The 12796-nt window shown below is 40.1% G+C and overlaps 1 protein-coding gene across 2 annotated transcripts in view; it reads right to left on the bottom strand.

Annotated features, from left to right (window-relative positions):
• HHAT (hedgehog acyltransferase) overlaps window positions 1–12284 on the bottom strand; it is a 321146-nt gene extending 308862 nt beyond the window's left edge. For both annotated transcript variants that reach the window (XM_045452422.1, XM_045452427.1), the window contains exons 1-2: window positions 12164–12284; window positions 11044–11117 (exon numbers count right to left, since the gene is read on the bottom strand). The gene's annotated coding sequence lies outside the window, so the exon portion shown is untranslated. The remainder of the gene's footprint in view (window positions 1–11043; window positions 11118–12163) is intronic.
• Between the last annotated feature and the right edge of the window lie 512 nt (window positions 12285–12796).

The raw sequence follows: 12796 nt of genomic DNA, 5'->3' as shown, positions 1-12796 counted from the left end.
AAACTGTATGCCAGTGATTTAGAATGGGCTATTAAAAACTAGAAGCGACTTCTGAGCGCTGTTACCCAGAAGACGCCAAGTCTGCCAGAGTTGCACAGATTTACCTGAGCAAGAGAATCACCTGGACTCTTGTTAAAATCAGAGGCTTCTGGATCCCTCTTCGAACCAATGGAATCAGACTCCCCAGGGAAGGGGTGTCTCAGGTGGCTCTATGTAAATGTGGATAACTCTGCCTTAGGCAGCAGGGAAACACAGAGACTCTAACTTTAATCTAGCAGTCATTGAAATAGTCCAGGAGGTTATCTTTCTGATTGCAAAATTCTCTGAGAAACTAGAGTATAAACTCTCTCAGAACAGGAACTATCCTCTCTTTCAGCTCCCACCATCCCTGTTCCCAACGGCTAATATATGATGGTGTTAGGTAAGCAGGTGTTAATATTCTAGCCCCAAGTAGAAGTGCCAGATGTATCAAATAAAAACACAGGCTGCCCAATTAAAATTGAATTTCAGATGAACAGCCAATACTTTTGTAGAATCAGTATGGCCCATGCAACATTTGGGATATACTTACACTTTAAAAAGTATTCGTTGTTCATCTGAAATTCAGTTTAATTGGGCATTTTATCTGGGAACCCGCACCCTCACAGAAGAGAGTGATAGAGTAACAGCTCAGGTAGTGGCAGACTCAGGGACAGGAATGAGATTCCTACCTTATTTCTAAATGACATTAGCAGACAATAACGTAGGTTCCCTGTCATTTACACCTAACCCCTTTCTACACAACATATTCACCTGAAATAAATAAATAAATAAATAAATAAATAAATAAATAAATAAATAAATAAATAAAGGCAGATGTAATCCTAGGTAAATTAGAAACATCAGTCAAAAATAGTCAAAAAGTAAAGGGAAGCAATAGACTAGGAAAAGTATTTGCAGGCACTATGATACAGAGTGTTAGTATTATATATGGATTAAATAGGAACTCATTTGAAGTCAATTGCAGATGAGCAAGTCACAGAAATAAGGAATCCAGTAAAAAAAAAAAATAGTTGGGATATACAATTAGGAAACAAATATATTGCAAAAAGCTTCAAGAAACGCAAAGTAAAATAAGAACACATTTTCACATACCAACTTGGCAAAAATTAACAAATGACATTAAAGACTGGCAAAGATGCTGTGGGATAGCACTCACACACAACTTTTTAGGTAGGTAATGAATTTGGTAATATCAAAACCCTTCAAATGTATCAAAACTCCTAATGTTTAAACTTTTTGAATTCTGTTTATGGGAATGAATCCAAAGGAAATTATACATAATGTAGAAAAATGCTCTTTGTGAACAAAGATTTTAGTTTTAACTTCTATCATTTTAATTTATTTAATCACAAAGAAAATATACGATAATGTATCTGAATTTTCCAAAAGTAAAGAAGTAGAAATTAAACTAAAATATATGCACTCTTCAATCTACTAGATACACAGGTTTTTAAAATAATGGTTACTGTTCATGTATAATATGACCAGACTATATATTTTTTTAAAGCTGTGTGTGGAAAAAAGACTGGAAATGACTAGAAAGGAAATAAGGTTAAATTTGGGTGGTGGGACTTGCTTTATTTTTAATTTTTCCACATTTTTTATTAAACACAAATTAATTTTATAATAGATTAATGTGTTACCCCTGAAAAAAAACAAACAAAAAACTTTTCTTACCATAAAGTTAGTTTTATGGACTCTAGAATCTCACTTTTACATAATCATATACTGAATGTTGAGGCTGTCTAAATATTAAAAGCTCCTTAAAACATTTTCCCTAAAGATAAACACCTTAACAAACTCTGCATGTTATCTGTTAACCTAGGGACTATCCTTAGCCAATTCCTAGTCCTGTGCTGAATTTCTCAACTTAGTCATTCACATAAGTGTATGCAAATTAAAGTGCCATAAATATTTCATAAAATTCAGCAAGTCATATGAGGCCTTGGGTTTTTCTCCCCTTGAATTACGTTCTGAAAAGGGACAAGCTTAATAGCATTGACCTTTTTATTTTTTATTTTTTGGTAGTAAAATACACACATAACATTTACCATCTTAACCATTTGTAAGGGTACAGTTCAGTAGTGTTAAATTCATTCACGATGTCATGCAACTCTAGACTCTTGCAACTCTGTACCCATTAAACAGTAACTCTCTGCTACCCTCAGCTCCTGGCAGCCCCCATTCAACTTTCTGTCTCTGAATTTGACTTCTCTAGGTACCTCATACACATCAACCATACAGCATTTGTCCTTTTGTGAGTGGCTTATTTCACTTTGTATAATGCCCTTAAGACTTAGCCTTGCAGCATGTGTCAGAATTTCCTTCCCTTTCAGGCTGAATAATGTTCCACTGTATGTATATACATTTTTATCCATTTATCTGTAGGTGGACACTTGGGTCCTTTCTACCTTATGGCTGCTATGAATCATGCTTCTACGAACATGGGGATACAAATATCTCTTCTCGGAGACTCTGCTTCCAATTCTTTTGGATATATACCCAGAAGCAGAATTGCTGGATCACATAGTAATTCTATTTTTAATTTTTTGTGGAATCACCATACTATTTTCTGTAGCAGGGGCACCATTTTACATTCCCACCAAGAGTGCCCAAGGAGTCCAATTTCTCCACCTCCTCACCAATGCTGTTATTTGCGGCTTTGTTTGTTTTTTGATAGCAGCCATCCTAATAGGTGTGAGGTAATATCTCATTGAAGTTTTGATTTGCATTTCTCTAATAATTAGTGAGGTTGGCCATCTTTTCGTGTGCTTATTGACCATTTACATGTCTTCTTTGGAGAAATGTCTATCCAAGTCTTTTGCTTGTTTCTTAATCAAATTATTTGTCTTTTTGTTGTTGAGCTGCAGTTCTTTCTATCATTTGGGATATTAACCCCTTATCAGATACACGATTTACCGCTATTTTCTTCTTTTCCATGGGTTTCCCTTTCACTCTGTAGACTGAGTCCTTGGATGCACAGAAGATTTTAGTTTTGATGAAGTCCAATTTATGTAGTTTTTCCCTTTGCTTGCCTGGGCTTTTGGTGTCATATCCAAGAAATCATTGCTAAATCTCCTGTCATGAAGTTTTTTTTCTACGTTTTCTTCTTTTTTTATTTAAAAAAAAATTTTTTTTTAACATTTATTTATTTTTGAGACAGAGAGAGACAGAGCATGAACGGGGGAGGGTCAGAGAGAGGGAGACACAGAATCTGAAACAGGCTCCAGGCTCTGAGCTGTCAGCACAGAGCCCGACGCGGGGCTCGAACCCATGGACTGTGAGATCACGACCTGAGCCGAAGTCGGCCGCTTAACCTACTGAGCCACCCAGGCACCCCCCCTACGTTTTCTTCTAAGAGTTTTATAGTTTTAGTTCTTAAGTTTTGGTGATGGATCCATTTTGAGTTAATTTTTGTATATGGTGTAAGGTAAAGGTCCAAATTTATTCTTTTGCATGTGAATATCTTTTGCATGCAGTTTTCTCAACACCATTTGTTGAAAAGCACAGACATCTTTTAAAGGCCAGGGTTTAGAGTCAGGGGTATTGTCTGGAACTTAACACCGGGAGAAAAGTTGGGGTTATTTAGAGGGGGGGAGAAAAAAGGGGAGGATTTTCTTCCCCTCTCTCCAATACTTCACACATATGCGGAAATGAGGCTTTCAAAGATCTGCGCCAGCCTTTGAGCAAAAGTATCAGAGTTCTGGGGCTCCCTGACTTGGAGCTGAAGCAGCCACTCCCAGGGCCAGAAAGCCAGAGCTGCCTTCCCTTGGAAGGCTTTTGTGAAGCCAGAGAGAATCCTCCCTGGAGCTGAGAAGCAAACTGAGGCTAAAGTAAATTGACCAAAATTAATGAAAATTGAAGTTTGAAAAGGGAAACTAATCTGTATTTCTTTAAGAACAAATGTATCAAAATTAGTATGTAAATGTGGGTAATTAACGGTCAGTCACTTTTTATGCCATTATTTTAATCCCAAATTGTCAATCAAGCCTGCGCTGGGTGTGTTTTCTCTCTGATCCTATCCAGACAGGCAGCCACTGTCCACACTGCAGGGCTGGTACTTAGGAAAGATTAGCCAGGCCAACTCTTCTTTGTGAATTCAGCGATGACTTAGCCATAGAAATAATATCCATTAAACAGGGGCACAAATAGTTGTTAAGACTTAATTGATAAAGGCTAAAAGATAAAGGACAGAATTTCTAATTATGAAGTTCCAGGCACAGGCATTCATGTGGAGCTATTGAGAAGCATTAAGGGCTTTCCCAACCCTCACCACGGGGCACAGGCTCTCATCTGTTCCACCTATAAGGATGTTGGCGCTGGTTTATGGTGATCCCCAATAGTCAACATCAAACAAGCATTTCTTTGTCCAGCCTCTACTTTACACACAGCACAAAACTAAATGCTAGGGGACTTTTGTTGGTTGTTTTTGTTTTTGTTTTTAATGAAAAAAACTAAAAAGACTTGCCTTGCAGGAAGTTGCAGCCTAGCTGGGAACTCACCAAGTATACACAAAACAACTAGTAAATAAGGAGCGCATCTGAAATAATACAGTTCATACTACCCACATATGCTCAAGAATGCAGTCATATCAATAGCCTGCACAATGCAGAGCACTGTTCAATGTCATCTTATCCAACACTTCCCTGACCACCCTGGTAAAATTAACCCCTGCCCAGATACTTTGTATTTCATTGCATTATTCTTTTATATTCTCCTAGAACACTACCACTCTCTGAACTTGTCTTGTTTTTTTTTTTTTAACATATTTATTATCTAACTCGGCATTATTCAGAGTACTTGCAAGACATAATATATTAGTAGATTGTAAAATAAAGCTATGGGTCCCAACAGACTTAATTTTTTTTAACAAAATAGAATACAGGAGAATAGAGAATCAACTATGATAGGAAAGGGTAGATAATATGAGAACACACCACTGGATTTTAATTAAGGATTGTGAACTTTGGGAGCACCTGGGTGGTTCAGTCAGTTAAGCATCTGACTTTTGATTTTGGCTCAGTTCATGAGCTCAGGGTAGTGAGATCAAGCCCTACCTTGGGCTCTGCCCTAAGCATGGAGCTTGCTTACAATTCTCTCTCCCTCTCTCTCTCTCTCTCTCTCTCCCTCTCTCTCTGACCCTCCCCTGCTTGCTCTTTCTCTCTCTCTAAAAATAAACAAAAACAAAAAGGAATTGTGAACTTTGTCAGAAATACTGCATCCAATTGCTCTAAACAGAATTAGGAGAGATAATGGAAGGCTGTGACAAATATCAGCTAACACAGGAAAACTCTATCTTCTAACAAAATCTCATTTGATTAGTATATGATGTGAATGTGACCATCACCATTACAGGACAGTTAACAGAATTTATATTTTATAGTAACATTAATCAGACTTCATTGTAAAGCATTTTTTTTCCTGAAAAGACATTACCAAGTAATATATGTATCAGGTTTGCAACAAATATATATTTTATGAAATTAGCATGAACTTCTCTTTCACGGGATTTCTCCTTACTTTTAAAAAAGGAAGATGAAGTGAAAATTAGAGGGATGCCCAAGTTCAACCTCCAGATATCTACATCTGTAACGAGTGACAATGTTGAGGTGCATGCTTTAAAAAAAAAAAAAAAGAAGATACAAGACTATAAAGTCTTCAGAATGTCTTTTTAGGGGTGCCTGGCTGGCTCAGTCAAGGAACATATGACTTTTTTTTTTTATGTTTATTTTTGAGAGAGACAGAATGTGAGCAGGGGAGGGGCAGAGAGAGAGGGAGACACAGAATCGAAACAGGCTCCAGGCTCTGAGCTGTCAGTACAGAGCCCGACATGGGGCTTGAACCCATGAACCACGAGATCACGACCTGAGCCAAAGTTAGACACTCAACTGACAGCCACCCAGGTGCCCCAGCGAGTTTTGATCTCGGGATTGTGGGTTCGAGCCCCACGTTGGGTATAGAGATCACTTTTTTTTTTTTTTTTTTTTTTTTTGAGACAGAGAGAGACAGAGCATGAACGGGGGAGGGTCAGAGAGAGAGGGAGACACAGAATCGGAAGCAGGCTCCAGGCTCTGAGCCATCAGCCCAGAGCCCGACGCGGGGCTCGAACTCACGGACCGCGAGATCGTGACCTGGCTGAAGTCGGACGCTTAACCGACTGCACCACCCAGGCGCCCCTAGAGATCACTTTTTAAAAAAATCTTTAAAAAATATTTTTAATAAAAAAAATTAAATGTTTTTTCATTGTGTAAAAATCCAACAAAAGTGACAAACCCCAGTATATTATGTTGTAATGACCCCTTCAAAACTAACAGGACACTGAGAAACAGCACACGACTTGTCAACAAGCCCCACAAACACTTTTTGGACGAAAAATTATTGGCACAATTTCTTAGTAGTTCTACAGACTGTTAATGAGATTTAGTTGCATATGATTCAGCAAAAGAAAAATGGCTCATACAGATGTTTAAAAATTACTCTTCTAATATAACTAGATATGATACATGTGATTTATAATGTGAAGTTGGCTAATAAAATTTACAACTCTTTGGCATAATACGATTTCTAGTTAAATCTGTGGAACTGTAGAAACTTCTAAAGCCATGCTTCTCAGGGTGCCTAGGTGTCTCAGTCAGTTAAGCATCTGACTCTTGATTTCAGTTCAGGTCATGATCCCAGGGTTGTGGGATTGAACTCCGAATTAGGCACTGAGTGTGCAGCCTACTTAAGATTCTCTCTCCCCCTCCCTCTGTCCCTCCCCTGTCTCAAAAAAAAAAAAAAAAAAAAAAAAAAAGATTTAAAGCCATGCTTTTCATGTGGTTAAAATCCAATATAGAGCTTGTGATCCATCCTGGAAAAGAGTACAGATGCTGTGGGTTATTCAACATTTCTAGTTTCTGCAAGATGACAAGGGATGTTGTATGTTTAAATTTAACCTCACACACACTGGATCAGATATATTTACAAAACTGGAAAAAAATGACTCATTGGTCAATATCTATTAAACTGGAAAAATTGTAAAGAAATTATGAGTGACAGAGCCAGCAGATATGGCTAGAAAGCATAACAGAGCGATTAAAATCTTGTTAAAAGCTACTAAAAACACTTGTGCTTTGAAATCAGCATCAATAGGAATTAAACCTGGCATCTCTAGAAATAGTTGTGCTGAATTTCATGGAAGCGTTAGAAAAACCATGGCGAAGTTTATTAAATTCATTAAAGAGAGCTCATTGAACAAAATATTGATGTGCTTTGCTCAGATTGGCGCAAACCAGACACTCATGCTGAAGTTCATTGATTATCCTAAGGGGACCTAACGGGAAGTCTTAGGCAGGGTGAATAAACTCAGAAATGACAGTAACATTTTTCTAGTTGAAAAGCAATCTCGTTTGGCGAACAATCTCATTTTTGAAGACATGTTTGGGATTTTAAATTAGTATATTTAACTGATGATATTGATATTTTAAATGAACTCCCATTTATAACTTTAGGGAGAAAACAAGGTAATTTAGCAAGTCAAACATACCCAAGATTCCAAAAGACATTTTGTTATGGCAAGTAAGACTTAAAAGCTATCACCTTAGCTCCTAATTGTTCCCAATACTGCTGCAGCACATTGAAGAAGAAATTATCAGTAAAGACAGGGACTGAAATAAAGTTAAGGATACTGTTATATTTTACCCCTCAGTTTCAAATTTGCGATCATGATTTTCCAGAAAAGAAATTATAAAATTAGGGCACATTTTTTCAGATGAAAGAAAAACATTTTCCCTTTGAAACTCATTGACCCAAACTTGGTGCCCCAAAGGGGCAAGTGAATTATTGCTGCTTTATTCTTCATTTGCACTAAAAAATGATCACAAGACATTAAGTGCATCCTGACTTTAGAGTAAGATTACAGAAGAGTTTCCATTGCTAGGTAAAAAGAATTCATCGCTATTATTACCACTGACAATAAACAAATGTATGAGCCAGGATCTTCAACCTTTAAAACTTATTAATACTAAGGACAGACATAGGCTCATGAGTTTATGCACAAAGTATCTGTCTTTGTCCTAAGGAATAAACTTAGAAGAAAACAAGCACACCTGGAGCATTAAATAAAATCTTGCCTAACTCTTGATTTGTATTGCTTATTTGGGAACTTTTTCTATGCTGCATTCGAGGATTGATAACAATATTTTATGTTTTTAGCTTTTTATATGTAATAAGAGTAAGTATTGTTCCACCACACTTACGATTCTGTTGTGTGGGGCAGGGGAGGGAGAGAAAGCATGTACTTCATTGTTGTGCAAAAAGTATTTCTTACTGGGAGGTGTGATTTAATGTTTTTTTTAATGTTTATTTATTTTTGAGAGAGGGAGACAGAGCACAAGCTGGGAAAGACTGGGAAAGAGCAGAGAGAGGGATACACAGAATCAAAAGCAGGCTCCAGGCTCTGAGCTGTCAGCACGGAGCCTGATACGGGGCTTGAACTCATGAACCGCGAGATCATGACCTGAGCCAAAGTCAGACGCTTAACCACCCAGGCACCACTCAGAGGTGTGATTTAAAAGAAGGTTGAGGGGCTCCAGGGTGGCTCGGTCGATTAAGCATCTGACTCTTGACTTCAGCTTAGGTCACGATCTCAGTTTGTGAGTTCAAGCGCTGCAATGGGCTCTACACTGACAATGAGCGGCCTGCTGGAATTCTCGCTCTCCTCTCTCTGCTCCTCTTTTTCTCTCTCTCTCTTTCTCTCAAAATAAATAAATAAACTTAAAAAAAAATAATAATAATAAAATAAAAGAAGGTTGAAAAGCACCAGTCAATGTCTGCCCTCCCCTGAAACCAGCCCCTCTAGAATATAAACTCCAGAAGGGCGAGAGTTTGATCTGTCCTGTTCACCACTAGTAGCATGTAGTATAGTGCTTAGTATATATTTAATAAATATGTCCTTGCTGGATACACAAACTAACCAAATTGGGAAAAATAATAGTTTGTAATTGCCTTTTGTTTGCATTACCCAAGCATCTTTCTTCCTTTTATAGATACGTGTTTTAGAAAAAAAAAAAAAGGAGAAATTACTACAGTCATTTCTGTTAAGGGTCTGCAGGCTGCCAAGAACTAGGAAGGACTCCCAGTCCCTTCTAGTTTGGGAAAAGATTGTGGATGACCTTGAGTTTTAGGGCTTAGGGAGCCCTGGATGGGAAATGACTGAGAGCTGCAGAAGGGATCACGTGCAGGTCTAACACAGTTTACAATAAAACCATTACTTTTCAAACTGAGTAGAAAGCAGTCATGCTTTGACGAGGCAGTTGAGCCCTTTTAGAGCTGAAAGATACAGTCTAGTCCCCCTCCCTCATTTCATAGATGAACCACAAAGAAAGAAACAGACATGAGAAATGGTCTTCAGGTGTGCAGGGAAGGGACAGATTCATTTTTGTTTCCTTTTTATAAAATGGGGATAATATTTGTGCCATATCATAGATATACTATAATGATTAACTGAAATAATAAATGCAAAAGACCAAGCACAGTACCTGACCCATAATATACACTAAGTCATTATTAGCTATGATTATTACTATTGCCAAAAGAACATATAATGCTTGGAAATGTTCAGTGAGGTTTTATTTCCTTGTGCTTCCTTACACTATTTCCTCTACCACTCTGTCATATTCTATACACATTGTTCTCAGACTGAGAGTGGAAAAGCTGAAAATAAAAAGTCTGTTGAATGTCTGAATGGATTTATTTTAAACTCATAGTAGAGACAACATCTTGAAAGACAGGACTTTCTTTTATTCTGAAAGCTGTGCATTTTGAGAAAGAACAAAAATGTGTGTGGAACTGTTTCCTGAGTTTTGGTTTGGGACCCCGCGCCCACCCCATGAGCCAAACCCCAGGGGAAGGAAACAATAGAAACCTACTATTAGGGCAGTGTTTTTCAAATTGTGGACTGAGACTTACTCTTGGATCATAAAATGCATTTATTTGTTGGGTTAAAACCAGCACTAAAAGAAAAGAAATGGAATGGAATAGAAAATACCAGAGTATACTGCAAGGAGTAATGCTAAGTATTATTTCATGAAGCTGTTGTTTCATTTGTGTTGTGTGCATGTACTTAGCCATGATGTAAACTGTATTCTCTATTGTAGTCACAGCCAATGAAATTTGTATATCACCAGGGATGCTATAGCAGAAGGCACGTGCATCACTCCTCTCAGAATGTCCCAGGGAGGGGCGCCTGGGTGGCGCAGTCGGTTAAGCGTCCGACTTCAGCCAGGTCACGATCTCGCGGTCCGTGAGTTCGAGCCCCGCGTCGGGCTCTGGGCTGATGGCTCGGAGCCTGGAGCCTGTTTCCGATTCTGTGTCTCCCTCTCTCTCTGCCCCTCCCCCGTTCATGCTCTGTCTCTCTCTGTCCCAAAAATAAATAAACGTTGAAAAAAAAATTAAAAAAAAAAAAAAGAATGTCCCAGGGAGAACAACAGCTCCTCAGAGAACTGCCATGTCCAGAATACTGTTGGAAGAGCAAAGTAGTCATGGTCTAAGGTGGCTGCCAGAGCCCCAGGCACCTTGGCAAAGTGGGGAAAGGTCTAGAAGGTTACTGTGGCCGCCAAGAAGGATGGATAAGAAGTCCTGAGCCAGCCAAATAGAACTGAAAAGGGGCGCCTGGGTGGCTCAGTCGGTTAAGCGACCAACTTCAGCTCAGGTCATGATCTCTCAGTTCACCGGTCCCAGCTCTGTGTCAGGCTCTGTCCTGGCAGCTCACAGCCTGGAGCCTGTTTCAAATTCTGTGTCTCCCTCTCTCTCTGCCCCTCCCCCGCTCGCGTGCTCTGTCTCTCAAAAAATGAATAAACGTTCAAGAAAAATGTTAAATATAAAAGACATAGCACTATACAATTATGTAGAAAACAGACCTGCCCAGAGAACTAGAAAACAAAGCTTATTTTTGAATCATAATACCCTGGGTTAGTGCCTGTAAACGGATCGAAAAAATCAAACAGACGCAGCGGAGTTTACCTTGAATTAGGAAAGACTACATTTTCTGCTGCCAAGCCGGCACTGGAGGTTGAGATGCCGGTCTGAGGTCAGTTCTAGGAAAATAAAGTTACATCTTTGAATACCAGGGGCTGTGACTGTATAAAACATCAAACCTGACACGCTATTATTAACGAGGCCTTCAGTTTTGGCAATGAGAAAGTCCCGAGCAATCTCTAAAAGAGCAGTTTCCGTGGAATGGTTAGGACGCAAGCCAGATGGGAATGTGGGGTAAGGACAGAGTGGTCAGCCTAAACTGCTCTTTGGAGACACTGTTCAAGTGGAGAAACCTAAGTAAGGTTTCTCCAGGCAGAATTTGCAGGCACATGAGAAAGGCTCACACAGAGCTATCTTGGGTAAAGGTAGGAACTAGGGCTAAAGGTAATTTCCAATGTGGTACACATTGGATACATTTTGTTTTCAGGTGAACACATAAAATTAGCAAAGGAAAGGTGATGTCACCCAATGGTACCACACATTTCAGCACCTGCAAGATGGAGTGTATAAAATTGGGAGAGGTGTCAGTAATGGTGTGTGTCTGATCACAGCTGATCTCCCAGTGCCATCTCCTTCTTGGGGCCCGGAACTCAGAGATCTATAAACATGCGGGACCCTGTGGGATGGTTCCAGGGTGCCTCCTCCTAGGAGCCTCATTCCATGGTATGGCCCAAACCCCTCGTCACTGAAACCCCATTGCCCAGGGGCTGCTGAGTTTTGCAGACCTTGTTCTCTGGTCACCATTTTGCCGTTCCTTTTCTGCGTCCTCTACCCGTTTCTCTGCCCAAGGGGCAATTCTGTCAAGGACTCCAATGGAGAGTTCAAAACTGAGGCGAGGAATCTCTGCTAAACAAGTCTCTCAAAGGCTGACCTTTCTCAGGAGACAGGGGCTGTGTGTCTGACCCTGGCACTCATCCACTCTCCCCACCCCCACCCTCTAGTCCAAGGCGGCTCTGAGGAGGCAGCCATGACATCACTTCCTTCCTCTGGATCTGGGCCGCCAGGCCTCACACGGGCAGCCTTCGGCCACCGAGCCCAGCGGAAGTGGAGCAGCGACAGAGCTGGGCACGCCCTCGTGCCCACCCTGCTTTCTCGCCTGGCTCACCTTCCAGGGCGGGTCGCAGGCGTCTTGAAGAAGTGGGCCGTCTTCAGAGCAGCCGGTGCCTGCAGTTTCCCTTCAGAAGCTACGGGGGCCTGCAGTGACGAAGAGACTCCACTAGGTGGCCGCACAAGACCTTGTTTGTTTGGTGTAGGTGCGGAGGAGCTGGTGGCAAGAGACACTCTTGCCAGCCAGACACTTCTCACTGCGTGTGTGTGTGTGTGTGTGTGTGTGTGTGTGCGTGCGCGCGCGTGTTTACGGGGTGCTCACTGGGCAGAACAGAGAGGCAAAAACAGAAGTTTAAGAAAAGCCAGTATCAAAACACCTAAATTTACAAAACAGTTAAGTAATGGGTTATTCACGCCTATTAATTAGAAGGAGCTCAGAGTTAATAAGGAGCAGAATTCCCTTAATACCTTTAATCATTTTTAGATCATCAGTTGTTCGGCAGAGAAAGAGTTAGCCTACTAACATTACTGCCTACTGAGAATGAACCAAGAGTGAGGATGTTGCATGAGACCTGCACACCTCTAAGAGTCTGATTTGTAAATTCCTTTTCATTCATAATCAGAAATTTAATGAGTGTCTACTATGTGCTACAGGATGACTAGGCTCTGAGGACACAGCTGTGAACAAGAC

This window comes from Leopardus geoffroyi, chromosome C3 (genome assembly GCF_018350155.1).
Source record: "Leopardus geoffroyi isolate Oge1 chromosome C3, O.geoffroyi_Oge1_pat1.0, whole genome shotgun sequence".
NCBI lineage: Eukaryota > Metazoa > Chordata > Mammalia > Carnivora > Felidae > Leopardus > Leopardus geoffroyi.
The sequence above is the reverse complement of the archived record's forward strand: the minus strand, read 5'-3'. Positions and strand labels throughout refer to the sequence as shown.